The sequence below is a fragment of the Hevea brasiliensis genome, chromosome 2, assembly GCF_030052815.1.
Source record: "Hevea brasiliensis isolate MT/VB/25A 57/8 chromosome 2, ASM3005281v1, whole genome shotgun sequence".
NCBI lineage: Eukaryota > Viridiplantae > Streptophyta > Magnoliopsida > Malpighiales > Euphorbiaceae > Hevea > Hevea brasiliensis.
The window spans coordinates 6,549,146-6,570,925 of record NC_079494.1 but is presented as its reverse complement, the minus strand read 5'-3'; the positions used below and the strand labels follow the sequence as shown (position 1 = coordinate 6,570,925).

At 31.9% G+C, this 21,780-nt stretch overlaps 1 pseudogene; it reads right to left on the bottom strand.

The window, feature by feature from the left end:
- LOC110654661 (patatin-like protein 2) lies at window positions 1-12,168 on the bottom strand (annotated as a pseudogene).
- Between the last annotated feature and the right edge of the window lie 9,612 nt (window positions 12,169-21,780).

Genomic DNA, 21,780 nt, shown 5'->3' with positions numbered 1-21,780 from the left:
TTAACTTGAGTTTAACATTAATCTTTTGGAATTTAAAAGAAGTCGTCTATCGGTTGATCTAGCAAGGCGAAGTTGCTTTTCTTGTGAGAGTAGTTTGGCAAACCTACAAGATAGATAATTCTTTAATTAATTAGTTACTAATGAAGGATAAATGAACTTTTTGCTAAAAAGCTAGAAGATTTGGAGGAAAATCTTGTCAAGTTTTAGTTTATTATGAATTCAAAATATAAATATATGAATATATATTTAATAGGTGAATCTCATAATAAATCTTATATCTTGAGTCCATAGTAGATTGGATCTAGACAACAACAATTCGAAAATTTGTTTTCTTACTTTTGGATAGCCTCTTCATTGGTCCCTTGATTGGTGGGTTCGAATTTGCCAGTGTCCAAGTTTATCCTGGAAACAGGTTTCTTTAATAACCTTTCGCCAACTCTCACAAGATTTTCCAAATTCGCCTGTGTGGCTATAACCACCGATGATTCTATTCCACTTAGTGTATCATCCTGCATATATGGAATAACTTATGATCTGAATTTTGAATGGCTTTTTTCAAAAACTATATCAATATTTAATGTTTTATAATGAGATGAGCATTTAATCAAATTATATATATATATATATATATATATATATATATATATATATATACCTGAATGCGTAGATAGTGCTGTTCAGAATGCAGGGCTTGAAAAACTGCAGAAAGGTGGAAGTCAACCATATCTTCACTTGCATGGGTGAAAACATCAACCAAAGGAGTGGATCCGCCACTGTTTAGCCAACCCAGCGGACCCCATTTTGCTGCCTTATTTCCATATATCTCTCCTCTGGCTTTGGCGACCCAGTTCCTAACGATATTACCAGAAATCGCCCATAATCCATTGGTTTTATAGGAAAGAAGTCTGGATTTCCCTTAATTATTTCCTTTGTCACTTCACCAATAGCAAGTAAGGCCTGATGATGAGAATCAATTACCAGTTGATTAATTATTAGCTACTTAACTATAATTATACTTTCATTCAAAAAAAAAAGCATATATATAATTCTAATTAAAAAAATTTAATTAACTATACCGGATTATTTGCAGCAACACCACCATATCTATAAGGTTGAACTCTCTCACTTTTCCTGTTTGCTCATCCTTGGTTTCAAAATAATGGGCGGGAAGATAAGTTGGTGCTGCTGAGGTTGCAATGCATATATCCGAGAGCAGAGCATCCATGCTAGGCTTCTTCTTAACCTAACCCATATCATAAATAAGAAAAAAAAATTGTTTCATATGTATTAACTTAAGCCATATATATTGATAACTAGTGATACCAGGGTATTTAAATAATGTAAAGGAGGGGATAAGGGAACTCGAGTACTTTCAAAGCATATATGACTACTTTTAAGTACTTCAATGAGATATATAATTGCTTTTGTAATTTGAGGTAAGAGAATTTTAATTATTTGCAAGTGTGCTAGTAAACGGGCATTAAACCCAGCTAATTCCCCAGCAGGATAGTAAGAGTAAGTAACCAAAGCTGTGACACCTCTCACCTGTCTACAGTATAGCCGAGCAAGGCATGTCACACTCAGTGCCGGAGCACCATATCTTATTTTATCTCAATTTATTATTTCTTAATTATCACATTCAATTTTCATTAAATTTCTGCTGAGAGACTGACGGAGTTTCCCCTCATTTCTTAATAATTTGACGATTTCCCACCTGTGTGAAACAATTACAATTATCTTTATATATATTCTCAAATTCGTTTTCTCATTCAAAACATCAATAAGTTTCACTCATATAAATATATAAGAAATTCAAATCATTTTCATACATACACAATTCAAATTTGAAATTTGAAATTGTATTAATTTACATCATGTGCACTTTCAATATACAAAAATACATAATTTACATTACATATCCAAAATTTAATTACAATGATAAAAAATAAAATACAAGCTGGAGGACACTACCAAAATATGCACTGCTGAGGAGGTGACACTCGGGACCCAAATTGAGATCAAAACTTCTAATCTCCTAGTCTATGGTCTACTGGGTTATCTGGCCAAATCTTCAGTACCTACGCATTGCAAAAGCGACGCGCTAAGCATAAAGTTTAGTTGTGCCAATAATACAAGAAAATATAATATGCAAATTAAAGTAAAAATTTCCTAGTTATTGTGCTTATAAGAAATAAATAATTATGAACTTATTGTTTAGTCGAAGGCTAATTACATCTTATAATATTAACTCTTCCTAGTATTTTATTAATCGTTCTCATGATGATTTTGAACCTCTTTTTATTGAAATCATTCTTGTTCTTTATTTTGATATTTAATTTCCTTATTTCCTTTAATATTCAATTCAATTACCTTTATACTTTTCCATGCCCAAGTAACCTATACAAATTGACCGGACTGGATAAATAGGTAAACTAGCACTGGGTACCAGGTACCTCGGGCCGTCACACCATCGATCACAATGTGTCTCCCGATGTGCAGACAGAATGGCTAATAAGCCATAAAAGCAATAAGGCATAAAGCCAAGTATAACATTATAATCAGTATAGCCATAGGCTATCATATCACAGAATGGCATGAAGCCATACGCAGTACTGCTATTAGAACCCCATTGACATATCAACCTATCCAAACCAATCACACTAGGCCTACTAGGACATATTACAATTTTAAATATGAAATTCTTTGCAATTGAAGTTCAATAGTTACTATTCATCCCATTAGTCCACTAAAAAGTTAACTTTTTCATAGACAATAGGTATATTAGTCCTAATATCACCAATATACCACATTTTATATCCTAAAATTGTTGGCATTGGTTCCCAATACCATTTCAAAGCTTATTGTTTGTTAATTGAAATTTTCAGATTTTATGCCTTAAGTTTACTGTTCCATTGGTCTAAGTTACAGTGATAATTTAGCTAACTTGTCTTCATTAAAGTTGTTCCTTTATGTGTCTTCTTTAATTTTCTTTCTGAATCACTCCATTTGGAGTTTTGTAGCTCAAGTTAGGGCTATTTTACCATAACTGACCGGATTGACCTGTACCCAGAATTTCTGGGCAATTTTGGTTATGTTAGATTTGGTATGTCAACTTTGGCTAGCAATTTCATTTGGTTAAGTCCAGAATTTGAGTTTGTGTTCTATACAAAAGTTTTTCTAAATTGTCTAAACTTTTCATTGATATAAATTTCAAGTCAATTGGACTTTTCTACACTGATTTATGACCAAATGAATGAATACTGTTCATTTGGTCATTTTGCCCAGGCAGAATGTGTGTTATCCGAATTTGGTAAATTTTTAGGTCAGTCTATTGTGGTTTTCTGGGCAGGGTTCCTTCATCATTATGTATCTAATTTCATGTCCAATTGGCCTTGCACCAATTAAACCTACACAACTCCAGTTATAGCTGCCCAAATCTACTGGACTCACAACCAGTCCTGTAGGTCACACTAGGCAGCATACCTAACTTCAATTCTCATGGCACAAATCACTTCACTTCCTAATTACACATAGCCAAATGGTCACTAATTGACCATTAGATCTTCCTTTCACCAATACATGAGCAAATCTCAAATTTGTGTCCCAAACCCTAACTCCAACAATTTCAATTCTTCAAACATATACAATCAATGGATCAATTCATACTTCCAATGATGCATACACAAAGTTTAAAGGATTAATTGACACTAACCTTGACTTAGCCAATCTCCAAGACTTAAAAACTCTACTCTTTCTCTTTCTAATGGCTGCCTAGAGGTACTTTTAGGTGTGGGGTGAAATTTTAATGAAGAGAGGTTAGGGTTTTGTGGTGAAATAAGGTGGGAATCAAGCTTGTGAAATGAGTTTCAATGGAGATTAAGAGAGAAGAGAGAGGCTACCGATTCTTTTGGAGAAGAAGAACAGAATTTGTTTGATTTTTAACTCATTTTTCTTCCTTTTTAATTGATTTAAGGGTGGTTGTTGAAAGGTGAGTGGAGGAGCTCTTTTTAATGACATCATAATGATGTCATAATTCATGTTTTCCTTCATTTTCCTTTCTTTTCTTTTCTACCCAATTTCAATTCAATTTTTAGCAATATTTTTTCATATTTTATGTCATATAAATTATTTATTTAACTGGACAAGTTGGCCAAAAATCATCTCTGAAGACGAAATGACCAAAATGCCCTCCGTTTGGCTTATTGAGTCAAAATCGTCTCTACCGATCTAAAAATTTTTCTAAGCATTTTCTTGGCATTCTAATGCCATTGAAATCTTAATGACTCTTCTTTGGAGTCTCAAAAATTATTTTATGAATTTTCTCCTGGGTTTAGGGCTTCTAGCTGTGAAGACAGCAATTTCCCGTTAGGTTACCCATCGCTTGGGCACTGGCTCATTTAACTTGTTTGTATTTTATTTCTAAAATTTTTCTTACTATTATTTGAGTTATTTTTGACTCCTCACTCTAGTCTAAATACAATTCTAGACATTCTAACTGTCCGGACAAATCTTGGTCACCGGATCAGTAGAACGTACGGTAAGGCTAAAGTGAGGGTGTTACAAAAGCAAACTTTTGCTTTGGTACCCAAATGAGAGAAGAGTAAGGAGGTATTTGGTTCACCTGTTGGGTGCAGCTGATAGCTGATAGACACCTAAACAGGTGAACTAGAGTGTTTGGTAAGTTTAAAAAAATAAAGCTGATAGCTGATGGGTAGCTGATATGGTACCCATCAGCTGCAGTTTGTATCAACTCTATTTTTAGAGCTGTTTCTCATCAGCTGATAACTGATTTTATTTTATTTTTTATTTTGACCATATTATCCTTTTTTATTTAACTCGAAAATTAATATTATTAATACTTTTATATTTTTCATTTATAATTTTAACATTTTAATTAACACATTTTAACTTTGTTAAAATATTTTTTATTAATAACATAAACTATAAAATATTTATTTATATATAAAAACTTAAAATTAATTATAAGTTTTTTCTTTATCAGCAATAATAATTACTTCATTATTTTATCTATATTTTTAAAATTATTTAATTATTTTTTTAAAAAAATTAATTATTTTCTTATTTCAATAATAAAATAAATAATATAATATAATAGATTAATAATTATATTTTTATTTTAATAATATAATAAATGATATAATATATTAATTTGATAATTGTATATTTAATTTAATAATAAAATAAATAATATAATAAATTTATAATTTTATATTTATTTCAATAATAAAACAAATTATATAATATATACCCTTATTAGTCATTTCACATATCAACAGTAACAGCTAAATATAGTTTTATCAAACATTTAATATAAATCAGCTATTAATTATCAGCTAACAGTTATTGGTTGTATTCAACAGTTAAACCAAACAGACCCTAAGGGATAGAATAAAGGGTTTAGTCAGATAAGTTACCTGAAATGGTAGTACCTATTTATATAATAGGAGAGCCAATAATAAATGAACACATGTAAAGATATATTAAGTGGGTTGTTTTAATCGTAGAAACTGCACGCAAGGTCTAATAATATTACTTTAAGGTAATAATGACTGTGGCATTTTTGAGATGATGGAGACAAATGGTATAAAGGTGGATTTATTGGGTAATTAGTCAACTAGCCTGTTAATTAGAAAAATTATATACTAAAACTGATGTATGTACAATAATTTCATTATAACCATTGATTGTTGTGGATCTCACACGGATTCTATCATGATTAATGATTATAATTAAATTGTTATACGTACAATGGTTACACTAGATAAAAATTCATTGATCAGGAGTAGCAGATCAACCGGCATATTTGTCCAAGGTAACTATTAAAAGTAGGTGAGAAGAGGATATGAATTATTTCAAAATGGGATAATATCTCTTAATCATACTCCATCAGGTCATACAACTGAGGATAAATAAATACAATCACCTTAAATAAGGGAATTCAGTTTACGATAATTAACTATAATTAGTCTAAGTATCTCGTCTTGGATGTATTTACACAGTAAGGACACCCTTACAAGTTAAATGACACTTGTACCTGAGTTCTTAGAAGGCTATACTTAAAGTCAATAAATTTACAATTGACTGAAATTGTTATCATTCATTGAAGGTCACAACTGGGTGTACAATCTTCTCTTTTCTTTAGTTGAGGAGTAGTTTGAGTTGAAGTAATCGAATAAGGGAAATAATGCATTAAATTACTAATATACAGTATCAAAGAGTTCGGCTAACTATATTGTATCATATATTATTATAGCTATGTATCACTTCATATTTATACTTAATTATATTCATAGATGAAGAACTGATCTAACCTCGTAGCTGGAAAATATGGTAGGCTGAAGTTGTTTAATATCGAATGTTGGGATGACGATATTTGTTAGTGTCTGGTGCAATCGTGTCCTTACTAGTTTTTCCTTAACAAAACCATGTAAATATTTCCCATCATACTTCGGTCCTGACATTCCTCTGATCACCTTTATTTCTACTTGTCTAAATAATGGACAGCTGCTTAACCAAAATGTAAAACACAAGAGGCAAATTAAAATATTAGGCATCAAATATTTTAGTTAAAAAAAAAATTAAATTGGGTTATGATTTTTCAGATATGTTCTCTCTAGCTATTATTACCATTTGGGTTGTGGGAAGATTAATTTTAGGGCAGTGATTTAGATAGAATTCCTTGATATCTGTGGCAGCAAAGTGGGGTCGATTATTTTCATTAGGAGCAGTAAGCATGGCAGTCACTAGACCACCTGTGCTCGTTCCAGCAATCATATCAAAATAGTCTGCAATTCTTGCTTCCTCACCATCTAGCTTCTACACCAAAGCCAAGTCGAATCAAGAGTTAGTATTTGTCTCAGTATAAATGCATGTTAAGGATTAATCGATTATAATAACCTACCTAAAGTTCAATTTCTAGGAAACAAAGGATGGTTCCAGGGATAAGCCCTCTTATTCCACCCCCATCGATGCTGAGAACGGTGACTAGGTTTCCATAAGTTGGAGCTGCAAGGTGGATTTGTACCAAGGATAGAGAACGAGAGGGTGGGGTAGAGAAGAGATAATTTTATGATGTTGTTTTGATTTCTTTATATGTAAAGAATCGTGCATGCATTGGTATTTATAGAATCAGTCTTCTTATATTCCAAGACGACACTTTATCAATGGACATACATGCCATGTTTGACTGCACTTCTTTGATATATTTCAGATTGGCTACTGATCTGTCAATTAAGGACAATTTTAGAATCCAAAACGCATGGAGTAACACTATGATGAGAATTGTAGGTGAGTCTCTTCCATCTGAATTGTAGGCGAGGATATACATATATTATAAAGTTAGTGATATTAAAGTAGTACTCAGAGCTGTGAGATATCGAATTTGAATTACAGTCAAAATCAATTATAAAAAATAAATAAATAAAACCGCAAAATACCAACATAACTAATTTTTAGATGCATTAAGTTCATTGCTTTTATATAATAACAATTGTAATGAAATTAAATATTTATCATAAGATTTATATTTATCAACGATTTATACTTATTGTTTTAATTATGTGTATGTTTTAATTGATTTTAGACGAATTTCATAATAAATATTTAATTTAAGCATTATTAGACTTGTTTTTATAGCAGCTATATCCAAATTTGTTTCTCAAAATATTAATGTGATATAGACACGCTCATACTACATTCTAAGAATTCAAAATCAAATAGATTTTAACATTATTTTTTATTCACAAATGGCGGCAAACAAAAGTAAAAGATTAATAATAATAATAATAATAATAATAATAATAATAATAATAATAATAATAATAATAATAATAATAATAATAATAATAATAACAGAGATATGGAAAGTCCAAAGAAGAATCCTTTTTTATGAATCTTGTGAAAGAACATGTGAATCTCTTTTAAATTAAGTTTATTGGGCCTGCTTTCAATTGAATTAAAGCCTTTCTCTTAACTTGAGTACTATGGATTCACTAAAAGCCCAATTAATTACTCCACCAAATTCACCCAAATATGCACCTTTAAGCGCTATGCTAGAGTCATCATATGTACTAATAGTTCCACTCCATTGATATGCTTTTCTCTGGAAAAGTGTCATTCTGGTTCATTGGGTCTTACTAGGAATCTCCAACTCTTCCATTCACTTGTTAGAGCACTATAGGAATCACCGGCCACCGTCTTTATACTCATGCTTGCCGAACCATTAACTCTAATATCACTTGTTAGAAATCTGAGGAATCCAAAGTGCCTAAAAAGAATATTTTTTTATGGACCTTGTGAAAGAACATGCTCGTTAGATTAATACCATATCTAACCCAAAATCTTGAGATAATAATCTATGAATCATTTTCACATATATATATATATATATATATATATATACTCATCTCATTTCTTTAAAATGATAGTAGTATAAAAATGTGTTAAAAAATGAAAATCAATTATTGATCAAAACTGTATTTCATTAATTATTAATAATAATTTTGTATTTTCTTTACATCAAAGATTTTTGGTTTCTGCTTTGGATTAGACCATTATTAATATTTAATTATTATTTTTAATTTTCCCAATTCCTTGTGTTTGCTGGTGCCTTGTAAACATTCAAATGTGAAAGCAATAAACCCAAAAACCTTAGGCTTATATATTTGAATTGCGTTTCTCGATGCTGAACCAAAAGTTAAATAATTAAAAGGAAAACTGATCTACTGTGTATTTATAGTCTTACCCTTAAAATTTTGGCTTAATTAATTAAATTATCTCATAAAATCTTATCTATTTTAACTTGGAATCACTACAATAAATCTAAACTTTAATAACATACTTTATATAGTATTAAAAATTTAAAATATTCTATTAATAAAAATTATCAACAAGCACTTAATGATATATATAATTCTGTTATTTTAAAGCCTTAAATATGATGAGTTTGTCGCTAAGAAACAGTAAAAAAAAAAAAAATTCATGCAAGCAAAATATACAGAATTTTGGTAGGAATCCATCGCAATCTTTAAGGATGGCAACGAGTTAGATTTTTGCGGGTAACGATCCGACTGAATCCTAATAGGACGGGTTTGGATATTATATAATCGGGTTCGGGACAAGTTTGAGTTTGAAAAATAATACCCGTGACGGATTTGGGTTTTACATATTGTACAACAAACTGAATTTTCTTTTATATAAAGATATAATTTTAATATTATTCTAATATTATTTTATTGATTTAAACAGTTCATTAAGTTGTGCTTGATCTTATTGTTAGCTAAGGAATAAATAATTTATGTATTTAATGGCTTTAAAATTATTTAGTCATTTTAATATATTTTATAAAATTATTTTGAAGTCTTGGATTTAATCTTTAGAAATATTGAATCTTTATTATAATTTTATGTTTTAACATTTTTTTTAAATTTAATGTAATTATTTGCGATTATTATGATTAATATTATTATGTTTAATTAATTTAGGGAGTAAGAGTTTATTATAAATATAAATAAAATTTTAATATTATTTTCATTAGAGATTTAATAAAGTTGTTTTAAAAAAAAAGGAAGAAAATCGGGAGACTTCTTCCCCCAAAACCACCACCACCACCACCACCACCACCTCCTTTTCTCTCTCTTATCCCTCACTCTCTCTCCTTTTCTTTCTTGCTCCGGCAATCCACCTATTGACCGGTGAGCCTCCATACGAGATCCAGCACCGTCTGGCGATGCAGCAAGAGTAAGGTTGGCGGTGGGAGGTGGTGCTTTCGAGTAATTTCGAAGAGAGAGAGAGAGAAAAAAAAAGAGAGAGGAGAGAGAAATTTTGGCACCATTTTTTTGGTGATCTGCACATCAAACGGTAGATCTGGAATCGATGTTCGACTCCCCTCCCTCCAAGCCTTCTTTTCTGGCCAACCATGCCCAGAATGGTGGTCATTTCTGGCGCCGACGAAGATAGAGAAAATGAGTCCTTTTCAAGCTTTTCAGTCAGATTTTCGGTGATCCAACTGTTGTATCAGAAATTCGAGACCACCATTGAACTCAGAGCGATGAAACGTTCAAGATGGGACCAACTCCACTCCGATCGGACACTGTTTGAAAAAGGCAATCATTGGATGGTCCAGATCACTTGGTGAGGTTTTTAACTTTTTTTAATGTCTGAAAATTAAATATAATTATATGATAATTATTAAAATTTTTTAGTATTCTTTTAGGTACGATCGAATCAATGATAGCTTACCGGTGCCTAGGATTGAGTTTTCGACCTGATCTGGCTGCCTAGTGGCCCGTCCCAAAACATAGTCAATGTTACAGTCGATCTCAGCATTTTTAGATGTTCTGAACGTGTTTCAGGTAGCAAAATTTATAAAGGTAGTCCCGAACTTAAGATGTGTAAATTTTTTACCTTGGCTAAACTAGCTGATAAATCTGTAAAATATTCCTGCCTTAGTAAAATTAAGTAAAATAATTTTAATTAATATAAGAACGATGTAGAGGACCTCCAGGAATATTTTTATAATTTTTGAAGTGCTGAAAATAAATATTGATACTGTAGAAGAGTTAAAGACCTGAGTTGGAATTCGGAGGATTGAACCTATATTAGGATTCTTGTAGGCCCCGGATGGGCGATATAATTGTTATTGTGGGCCTGAGGCCCTGTTGATTGTTGTGGCTACATTTTTCTTGTAGGAGGGTTAAGTCCAATTATAGGAAAGACTTTGCTGAAATTTCGGCAAGATCTTAGAAAATTATTCTTGTTTCTTTGATTAAATTAATTAATTAATTAATTATGTTAGTAAATTGATAGAGGTCAATGTGTCTGTCTTCATAATCGGTGCAGGCTAGCCTTTTTTTTTCTTTCAGCCCAATCAGCTGTAATTAGGTCGACCAGTCTATGAGTTGGATATTGATTATTTTTGTAATTTCAATATTAATTATATATTTGGCATGCTCATACATTCTATAAATAATTTATTATGCACATAAATAGTCAATATATTAGGGGCATTTTAGTTGCTACATATTTATTTATTATTATTTTTTTGTGATTGTCGCCCTTGGGATAATTTGGAGCTCTGTGTGTGTGTTGGCGTGAGTATGGTATGGATATGGATATGGGTAGGACGGTTAGTCGCAGCTAGAGGTTGACTCGCTGGGACCCAATCCTTATATATGGATAAGTCGGGGCGAGTACGGCTTTGAGTTGATATCGCTGACCACCGCACTTGGATTATTAAGAGAAAGTTTGGCTTGAGTTGACCTCGCTGGCAGGTATTGGATTAAAAGAGCTATATAGGGAATCAGCTCCCATATATATATTGATGTGATACACCGGTGTATGAGTAGCTCCAAATTAACTTCTCGTGCGAATATTGAGTGAATTAATTGTTATATGTGATGGATGTACATTTCATGGTAGGATTGCATTAGTTTTAGATAATTATAAAAATTGCACTTATAATCAATATCTAAATTATCTGAGTCGAATGCTCATTCCTGTTCAAATATTTTTTTCAGATTGCAAGAGGAGAAAATTTATTTCTTTGAGTCTAGCTTATATTTTCCTCCACAGGTTGTGCTTCTTAGTTTAATAGTTTTTTGTATCTATTTAATTAATTATTTATTTATTTGTTTAATAACTAGAACTCTACTATGACATTGGGTTATATATTTGTGGTATTAATTAATTTAAAATTATTATGATATTAAATAATCTATACATGATGGTATCAAGATTGAGCTAGGCTCCCCTATTTTTGATTTCTGATAGTTATCTAGTTGGGTTAGCCCAAAATAAAAATATAATATTTTATTTGCATGTTGGGCCCTACTTTTGGCCCTAATTATGAGTTTGGGAATAGTGAGGCTTGCTACAGGTCTCTAGAGCTTTATGCCGGCCTAAGCCCTAGTACCGGTCTGAGCCGTGGAATTGAGTCGTGACATGTTGGATATCCATTACTCAAGCCTGTTTATATAAATACTTAATTAAATATAAAATATATATTTCCTCGGTTAATTTTCCTTTTTATTTTGTGAAAATGAGTGGTACCGAGGGTCAGAGAGCTGCGAGCCCACCTTCCGTCCATATTTCGTGGACCTCGGAAGAAGGCGAAGCGATTAGACTAGGCGGACGATCCAGCACAGCCATCATTCTGATCACTGGTCCGACTACCAGAATGAAGCGAGGAATGTCTTCGAGAAAGGAGAACTACCAGTTGATGAACTGCCGTCAATCCTTAGAGAAACTGATCTCCAATCCATAAGTCAAGAATACAATCTGCAGATTGACTCTTTTGAACTGATCAGATGCCATGGCAATCTTTGGGCTGATCACTTCTTTGAAGAAAGCGATCTTATCATAGTGTACGAGGAGCAGCTGAAGTCTGGGCTCCATTTTCCTTTGGATGGATTTTATAAGGTCGTTCTAAAATTTCACCATGTCTCAGTAGCTCAAGTGCATCCAAACTCCTGGCAGACTTTAGTAGCCTTCAGAGGCCTCTGCCGAGTCAAGAAACTGGTGCCCACGGTTAAGGTCTTTGCCGAGCTGCATAGGCTTGCCCGAAGAAGGGATGACGAATTCTGGTTCTTTCAGGCAAAGTCGAACTGCGCTCTTTTCACCGATCTCCCTTCTTCGCTGAAGAACTGGAAGGATCGGTTTTTCATCCTTAGGAGTAAGGATCGAAACGGCTTTGAGGGGATCCCACGTAATTGAAATTATTTAGTTCCCTAAGTCCCTAAAAAGCTTAATCTGAATAAAGATGAAGACGCCATGGTGAAAGAATTAAAAACTCAGGCGGCCACCCATAAATATTCATGCTTTGATGCGGTCATGGCCGAACTGAAATGGTGGATGATGCGGCTGATCTCCATCGAAGATTATGAGCTTCAACTTTCTGGCCTCGGTCCTGCTACCGGTATAATCCAGATCTCTAGTCTCTCAATCTTAGCGAACTCACTAACTTCTTCTTTGTGCAGGTATGGTGGGTGGTGACACTTCCAAAGAGAGCCGCAAGCAAAAGAGAGAGGTCTCCCGAAAGGTGCGAGCGATGAAAGAGGCTACTACCACCGCTGCTTAAACACCTCGACAAGACCTGGTAGAAGTACCGAGCTCCCCTCCTTGACCTCAGGAGCAGCCGGTCTGGGAAATAGAGGTCGTCATCTCTCCTCCTTAACAGATTGAATGTCTGCCTCCTCCGGTCTCTTACAATATAGAAGGAGAATCTTCTGGCCCTACTGTTAGAACGCTCTTCCGAGGAGCTCAACTCCTTATCCAATCGCTGGAAAGGAACCGTTCCACCCGAGGGAATCCTGGTCTAGCCAAGGTCAGGGGCGCTTCCATCTGCTTCTAAGAAGATCGAAACAGATTGGCTGAGGAGAGTATTGACGATATACTAACTCAAACAATGAGTTTGGGCTTGGAGGCTATTGCGAACCAACACATGATCAAAGAAATAGCCCACATCTTAAGGAAGGAGATTCTTAAGGCGGTCCAGGATGCATCAGCTGCAAAGGCTCAGCTCTCCACTGCCAATGATTACATCATCAAACTGGAAGATCGGGTGAAGCATTGCGAAGAGAGGATAGCTCAAGTGGAGCGGGAACTTGAAGCCTCCCGAGCTGGTCGATCTGCCAATCTCCCTCGTTTTAATGAGGAACTTCGGGCGAAGAAGGAGGAGCTTCAAGCAAAGGAGGAGGAGAGTATTACAAAAGAGGCCGAAGCATATGTAAACACCCATAATGACCTCCTGTCCGAACTAAAGAAGCATTATCCTGAGGAGGAATTCTCCTGGATGGATAAGCTCATCCCAGAGGTCGAAGAGGACAGCGATGAGGAGCCTGAGGGTGAGGAGGGAGAGAGGAATGTAACTGGGGCACAGGGCGGAGCAGAACCCCCTTGCTAATTGATTTGTATATATTTTATTTTTGAAATGAATTGAAGTCTTTTATATTCAATTTCTTGATGAGATTGAAAAGCATCCAAACCAAATTGTCTGAGTATTTAAACGATTGAATGTAGTTGAACATTAAACCTGAGAGCGACTATTAATCAAAAGATAAGAGATCGGAAAAATATTACACGCGAACATGAGAACGGACAGAGCCATGCTCAAATACCGAATGGAACTTTAGAATATTAGAATTGCAAAGATTTAACACTGACTTGAACTTTTAAGGTCGGAACCATTATTAGACCAGATAAAAACCTTAACTTCATTTTGAGGAATATCTGGGGACTTCAAGCTAGAAGCCCGATCACAACATTAGTCAAATGAAATTCTATGATATTTGTACATAGAGAGATCGGAGAACAACAGCAGGCAAGATTGGATGGTCCGGAGACCTGTGACGCCCCTTACCCGTCTACTGTATAACCGAGCAAGAAGTGCCACATTTGGTGCTGGAGCACCCTATCTTGTTTTATCATATCTATTGTAAACTTTTGATGTCATTTAAAACATATATTCTATGTGTAATTTTTTTTTTTATATATATCTTATTTCTGTAGATACCCGGACAGAGCCTTTCCTGTTTTATTAGCATCTGGCGGGTTCCACTAATCGCTTATTAACATGTCCATATTCATTTCATACATTTCCATATCATATTATCTTGTATCATATCATTTACAATTATTTATGAGATCTCAAAATGAAGTATCATCTATTGCATTCATATAGAAATTCATAGATAATAAATTACAAGTTTTCATTTCAATCTCAAGTTTAATTACAAGTCCAAAATGAAATACATCATAACTAGTAATTACATTATGATTAAACATAATGAACCAAAATACTAGTCTATACATGGGCCCTATCAAAATATAAAAGATCGATGAGGTGACTCTGGACAGTGACAGATCTAGTCAGAGCTCTGTTAGTGCACTATTGGTGCTGCTGCTGCGGCTGCTGTGGCTATTGGGACTGATCTCCAGTACCTACGCGATGGAAAACCAACGCGCTAAGCATAACGCTTGGTGGTGCATAATTTATAATAACAATAATTTAACAATTTAAATAATAATGGTAAATTCATAATTTCTGTGTCTTTTATATTTTTATTGCACTTTGGGAACAATTTAATTTATCAGGATCTTTTCTGTTTACTTATTGTATATTCAATCTTAATTAATCATTTTCAATACCTAAGAAACCTAAAACAAATTATAAAAACTGGATACACGGGTGTATACTGGTTAGACAGCCATATGTCATCAAAGATATCGCTGTCAGTCTGAGCCGGTATCAGATGCAGACCATTGTCGAGCTTGTAAAGCCGAAATAAAGTAGATGCTTGATGAAAGTAGGCATATAGGCTATAGAACAATCATACCAGACATATATTGTCAGTTCATGATTTCTCAGTAGGCAGTATTGCTATATGTAGTCCCTAATTGATATACCAATTTATCCAAACTAAATAAATAAGTCTAGGTATACTATGGGCAATTAAACATTTTTAATTATTTTAGCACTATTCACTGTTACTATTTTCTGGTACAGTTCATTGGTACCATTAATTTCATATTAATAAGACATTAGTCTAAATTTACATATTCATATCATTTTTAATATTTAATTATCCTTATGAGTATTTTAATTATCATATATAGCATTTTTCCCATGAACCTTTCTTTAGGTTCATTTTGATGTGTTATTTTGATCTAGGAATTTGACTAGGTTAGGATATCTATTTGGTCACACTTCCTTCATAACAAATGCTCCTCTATGTTTAAACTTGAATTTCAGTTTTTGAATCACTAAATTTGGGGTTATAGAACTCAAGTTATGGTCAAAATACCATAACTGGTCCCTTTGCCTCTAGGCTATCCAGAATTTACAATTTATGGTCAATAAACTTTGTGCAGTCATTTGATCATTTTATTGTCATTTTTAGACTTAGATTCCTTCACAAGATATGTTCCTCTATGTCTTAGGGACTCCCAGGTACAATTTCATAATTTTTCAAGCTTGGTGTAATGAGTTATGGTCAATGTATTAACCTAGACTCTCAGTCCTGTAAGGGCAATAACCAACTTCAGGGCAGTATATTTGACCCTCTTTTTAGGGTCTTTACATTTAGAATTTGGCAAAGGTGTCTAAATCAATGTTGTAGCCCTAAGTATCATGTTTCCATTGATGTAATTTTAGGTCATTTGGACCAATATAGAGAGTTATGACCAAACGTACTGTTCATTTGGTCTTTTTCTGGGTTGGTAGTTTTAGTGACTCAACTTGTGCTAACAAATTGATTTGGTTAAAAGCAAAACTGGGTCAAGTGGTCTTCATGAAAAGTGTAGCCCTGTGTCTAAGCTTTCCATTGATGTAATTTCAGGTCATTTGGACTAGTATAGAGAGAGTTATGACCAAATGAACACGTACTGTTCATTTGGTCATTTTCTAGGTTTCAATGTTTGGTCATCCAGGTTTGGGCAGAGAATTGGTCATGATTTTGGCAAAATTTAGGCATGGTGTCTACATGAAAAATGGGCTATTTTGAGTCTATTTTCACCTTCAATTAGCCTCATACCAATTAGAGTCACACATGTTCAATTATGGGTCAATAAACCCACTGGACTCATTGAGTCCAAACCTGCAGAAAATTGAACACTCCCAATATCTCAATTCCTTCAACTTTCTTACTTCAATTTGCATGCAATACACTTCTATAAGCAACAATTTCAACTCAATAGGTCAATTTCAATATTTACACCAAGTCCTCAAGTATTTACACAAACCCTAGTTTTCAAAGTTTTAAATTTTCACAAACACTACACAATCAAACACCCAAACATTTCAACTCATTACACATTCTCATGGAACCATTTTTCATCACTTAAAAGCAATAAACTTCAAGTTCCATGGCTGCCAAAAATTCAAGGGTTCTTTCCTCTAGATTTTCTTTTTGTTTTAATGATATTTATGCTTGGCTAAACATGCTTTTCATGTTTAATAAAGAGAAGAAGAGGGATTAGTGCACTAACCTCTTGTGATCCAACTTCAAACTTCAACTTTTCTTCTTCTTATGGGTATCTAAAGCTTCCTTATGGAGTGAGCTAAATTTTTAATGAAGAGAGGTTAAGGTTTCGGTGAGGAGAAAGCTTGGAAAATCAAGCTTTAAGGAAAACAAAAATGGTAGAAGGGAACATCCATGGCAGCCAACTCCAAGGAGAGAGAGAAGAGGGAGGAAGAAGATGGTTGGTGGCTCTTGTCATCTTGTGTCTATATATATATATATTTTTGTTGTACTTTATTTTTATTTTATATCATAAGTCTTTTTCATTTTCTTTTCTTTTCTTTTCTCATTTTCCAATTCATTTCATAAATTTTTAATTTATATTAATTATTTTATTCTCTCAATTTTTAATTTGACATTTAGGTCAAAATTCACCTCTAAGGGTGAAATGACCAAAATGCCCTTCATGGTGCTCATCGGATTATTTTTATTATTTTATACCAAATAAATAAATTCTCTAAATTTTATTTTATTTTCTCAAAATTTTTCCTACATTTTTTTAATATTTATTTCATTAATTTATGCCTCCTCACTATAGTTTAAGTGTAGTTCCATACACTCTGATTGTCTGAACAGACATTAGTCGTCAGAACAGTAAAATGTACGGACTACCCTTGGTGAGGGCGTTACAAGACCCAATATTGACTCGAACTCATCTGATAAAGATCAAGAGATCAGAAAATAATCTAACTTGAGCGTGAGATCGATTTGTTCCAGGGACGAGCGATCAGTAAGTTCGGAAAAGCTACCTGTGATTGGGACATCGGTCGAGAACGGATAATAAGTTTCAATTTTAAAAGACCCTTACTTTCGAAGGTCGATCAAAATATGGTGTCTACAATAATAATAATTCTAACAACAATATTAAATATACCTCAACCAAAAGTTGGTTTTGCAATTTCAAAATGTGAGTTTCCTGGCAAGTGGTCTATATGCCGCATGCCTTACGGCAACAGGCAGACGGGCTGGTATCGTTTCCCGTTTTCGCACTTTCCTGTCGAGAAATGGGATGGAGAAAGTTTCTCGTGGGAGTTTTTTTTCATTTTTTATTTATTTTTTATTTTAATTTGTTATTATATAATATAAATTTGTTATTTATTAAAAAATAAAATATAAGTTAAGAATATAAGTTTTAATTTAATATTAATAATTTATTTATATATATATTTTAAATTATAATATTTAAATATATAAAAATAAATTATTTTTTAATAAAAAATAATAATATATTATTATGCATATCAAATTATAGAGATTCAGGACGGAGAGAAGGTTTTTTATTTTCATTCTGCACAATATTGAAGTCAGAGCAAAATTAAAAAAATATTAATTGAGTTCAAAGTGGCTCGAATTGAATCGGATTTAAAAACTTTTACTATCCTAATATATAGACTTTGTTTGAAATTTTAAAATTGTGGTTAGAGTTAAAAAGTATTTTTAAAAAAGAAATTATTATTTAAATAGTATTAAAATTTTATTTAAAAATGCTTAATTATATTAAAATTTTATAATTAAAATATATTAAATTTAATTTTAATTAATATATTTTCTCAATTGTAATCTTAATTTCTCCATCCCTAATTGTAAAAATATATCAAATTTAATTTTAATAGTTTCAATTAATATATTTAAAATATATTTTATGAAATATACCTTAATTAAAAGTTGGTTTTGCAATAAATGTGAGTTTCCTACCCGCACGCCTTGAAAAGAAGCGAAAGTTCATAAAGGCTTCCTTCGAAATTTTAAAATTGTGGTGAGAGGTTGAAAAGCTATTTTCATAAAAAAAATATTATTTAATTTAATTATATTAAAATTTTAATATTAAATTAAATTTTAAATTTTTAATAAATATAATTAAAAATATATTTTCCTGAATTTACAATTTTAATTTCAAAATTTTCTTTTTGGGAGAATATAATTCTGAGTTCATGATAATTAGTGTTCATATTTAAAATAAGTGGATTTTAATTTTAAGTGGATTTTAATTTTAAATAATTATTTGGAATTTATAATATTGGCATATCGAGGAAATGATAGAGCCTTGAAAGTTAATTAACGTTGGACTATTTCAACACTTCTTCATAGTGGAAATGTTCATGTATACAACTCGGCAAATTCCCTCTCCGCGTGTGGAAAAATTATAAAGATTGACTTGTGTGTTAAACTCGGCGAATTAGCGAAAAATCACTCTTGTAATTAATCGGCATTTAAGCATAAGAAGTCCAAGAATCGAAAAAGTCAGCCTTTTGTACATTATCTTATTTTTTATTTACTTAAAAATAAATTATTTATATGATTGAATTAAAATTATAAATAAAAAATCTTTTATACATCTTTTATGATATGACTTTAGATTTCAAATTTTTATCATGTATATCGTTTATATTATATGACTTGACTCCATTGACAGACCTATTCATGGCGAAGGAGGATATTGGCTCTAAAATTTTAAAATTTTTTAGAGAGATCGATGTAATGATAGTTTCTCAATAATTCAGTACTTTTTATTATTGTTTATTAGATTTTGATGAGGGATTAGATATCAATATTTTAAAGTTTTTAAAATTTTATTAAAAAAAATCATATTCTATTATAATTATGACTCAAAATCCTAGTAGGATTTGGAGAGATCTTTTCCTAATTTGAGTGAGAAATAAATAGGAGAATGATGAAAAAAGTTATTTAGCTTTCAGGTCATGGAGTGAGGCTGTTGCCCATTGTAGAGGGAGATTTTACCAATTGATGAAAATTTAGCTCTACCCATTGATAAGGGGTTTCTACAAATATATTTGGTTATTTCCAGATAAGACTGAGTGAGACTAACTAATATATTTATGATGAGCAGTTTGATATAATAAGGGTTTTCTTGGATGTAATTGGGTTTATGGATAGTATAGTTTTGAGCTTTTAATGATGATTTATTATTGTTAATGATAGAAGATTGCATGCCTGTAGATATAGTATTATGTTGAGAGAGGGTGAACCACCTAAATATTGATATTTTATGTGTTTATTTTATTTTTTTGTAATTTTCACGTTTTCACAGTGTACAACATATTCTTTACCACCTTATTGAAAGAATAATATGACAGTAAAACACGAATCCTTTTAACAAGAAAACTACAAACCATTATTGCTTATTAAATTCTTTTTCTTTATCAATTATATTTTACTATTTTATTCTTCTAGCAAATCCACATAACATTAACTTCTATTCTTTGAAAATTAAATTATTGGACAAAATCATCAAAAAAAAATCTAAGCACAATTCTCTCACCATTTTTTTCATTAATTTAAAATTTTAATTGCTTTATTTTTCTTATAATCTTATGTATTGCTATTGCCGGAATCTCTTCTTGTTATAGAATTTCATCATAATCATATTATAAATAAATTTTTTCTTTCATAAGTTAGAACTATGTCATTTATTTTATATAATTCACAATTTTAATTAATTTTACTTTTCATAATTATTTTGAAAAGAATTAGATTTGAGATAAACTGAACAAGTTTTTTAATGAATCAGATTCTCATTCTTTTTGTGTATAGATATCAAAAAGTGTTGTGGCCAATTCATTTGGGGCTCTGCAGGTGGTAGATGTCAACTATCTCTAGTTTAATGGGAAAATGTTGAAGGTATTGGTTCTAAGGAACCTGTAGCCTCTGAATAAAGCTTATTTTATGAAGTTAGGTTGATCTTGGTGTCAAAGACATGTTTTAGGGAAGATGAAAAGATGAAGTCTAAAGAGGAAAAGCTTTGAAGTTGAAGAGGAGGGAATGGGATGAGAGAAAAGTTGAAGAGAAGTTAGGTTTGAGAAGGTGAGGTTGCGAGGGTTGTAAACTTTTAATAAGCATATATAGACTGGGATCGGTTATTTTAATTTTTTTTTTTTATTATTTTCTACTCATGCCCTAACTCTGATATAAATTGCTTAAACACCATCAAAATCAACTTAACGAAGTTGTTTTTCATATTGGTTTAGTGTTCTTAGCATATTTTTGCATTTTAGGTTCTGAATTTGATGAATTTATTTATTTAAATTTAAAAATTTAATTTTAGTTTAGTGACATTGAAATAATTTTTAAAAATTCTTTCAATTTATTAAAAAAATTTTTATTAAAACATTTGATACATATGTATATATAAAATTAGGATTGAGGAAACAGGCAAGAAAATTCATTTGATATTACTTGTTATTTTTGAATCCATGACTATTATTTAAATTAGGTGAGTAATTAGAAAATTTAGATACTTTTTGACAAATTATATTAATGGAAGTCTTTAATGAAAAATTTTTGTTTAAATTTAATTAATTGTGGATTCAAAATATAATATATATAATGAGATCTTTTGTGTGTTAATCTTAACCCAAAATCAATCTAATGTAAAGTTTTTCATCTAAATGTTGGTATTATTTGAAGAAAACCTACCATTCTCATTATATTGTCTCCTATGGGCAAGGGATATGGAATAAATGCCGCATGGAAACTGGGCTACATGGTACGACATACGTAGGTAGGATTTTGTCCCAATCAATGAGCCCTCCTGGAATTTTTCAATTGTATTTTTTGTGATCCATGAAATTTGTTGACCCATTAAAACTTGTGAAAGTTCAAATGGGATCATACATATTTGACTAGTATAAGGCTTTACTGTGTTGAAAATCCAATATTTAATTAGTCAAGTGCTCAGGTCTATAAGTACCCTTCCAAGTCGCTTGGGAGATTGCAAGGTTCAAAC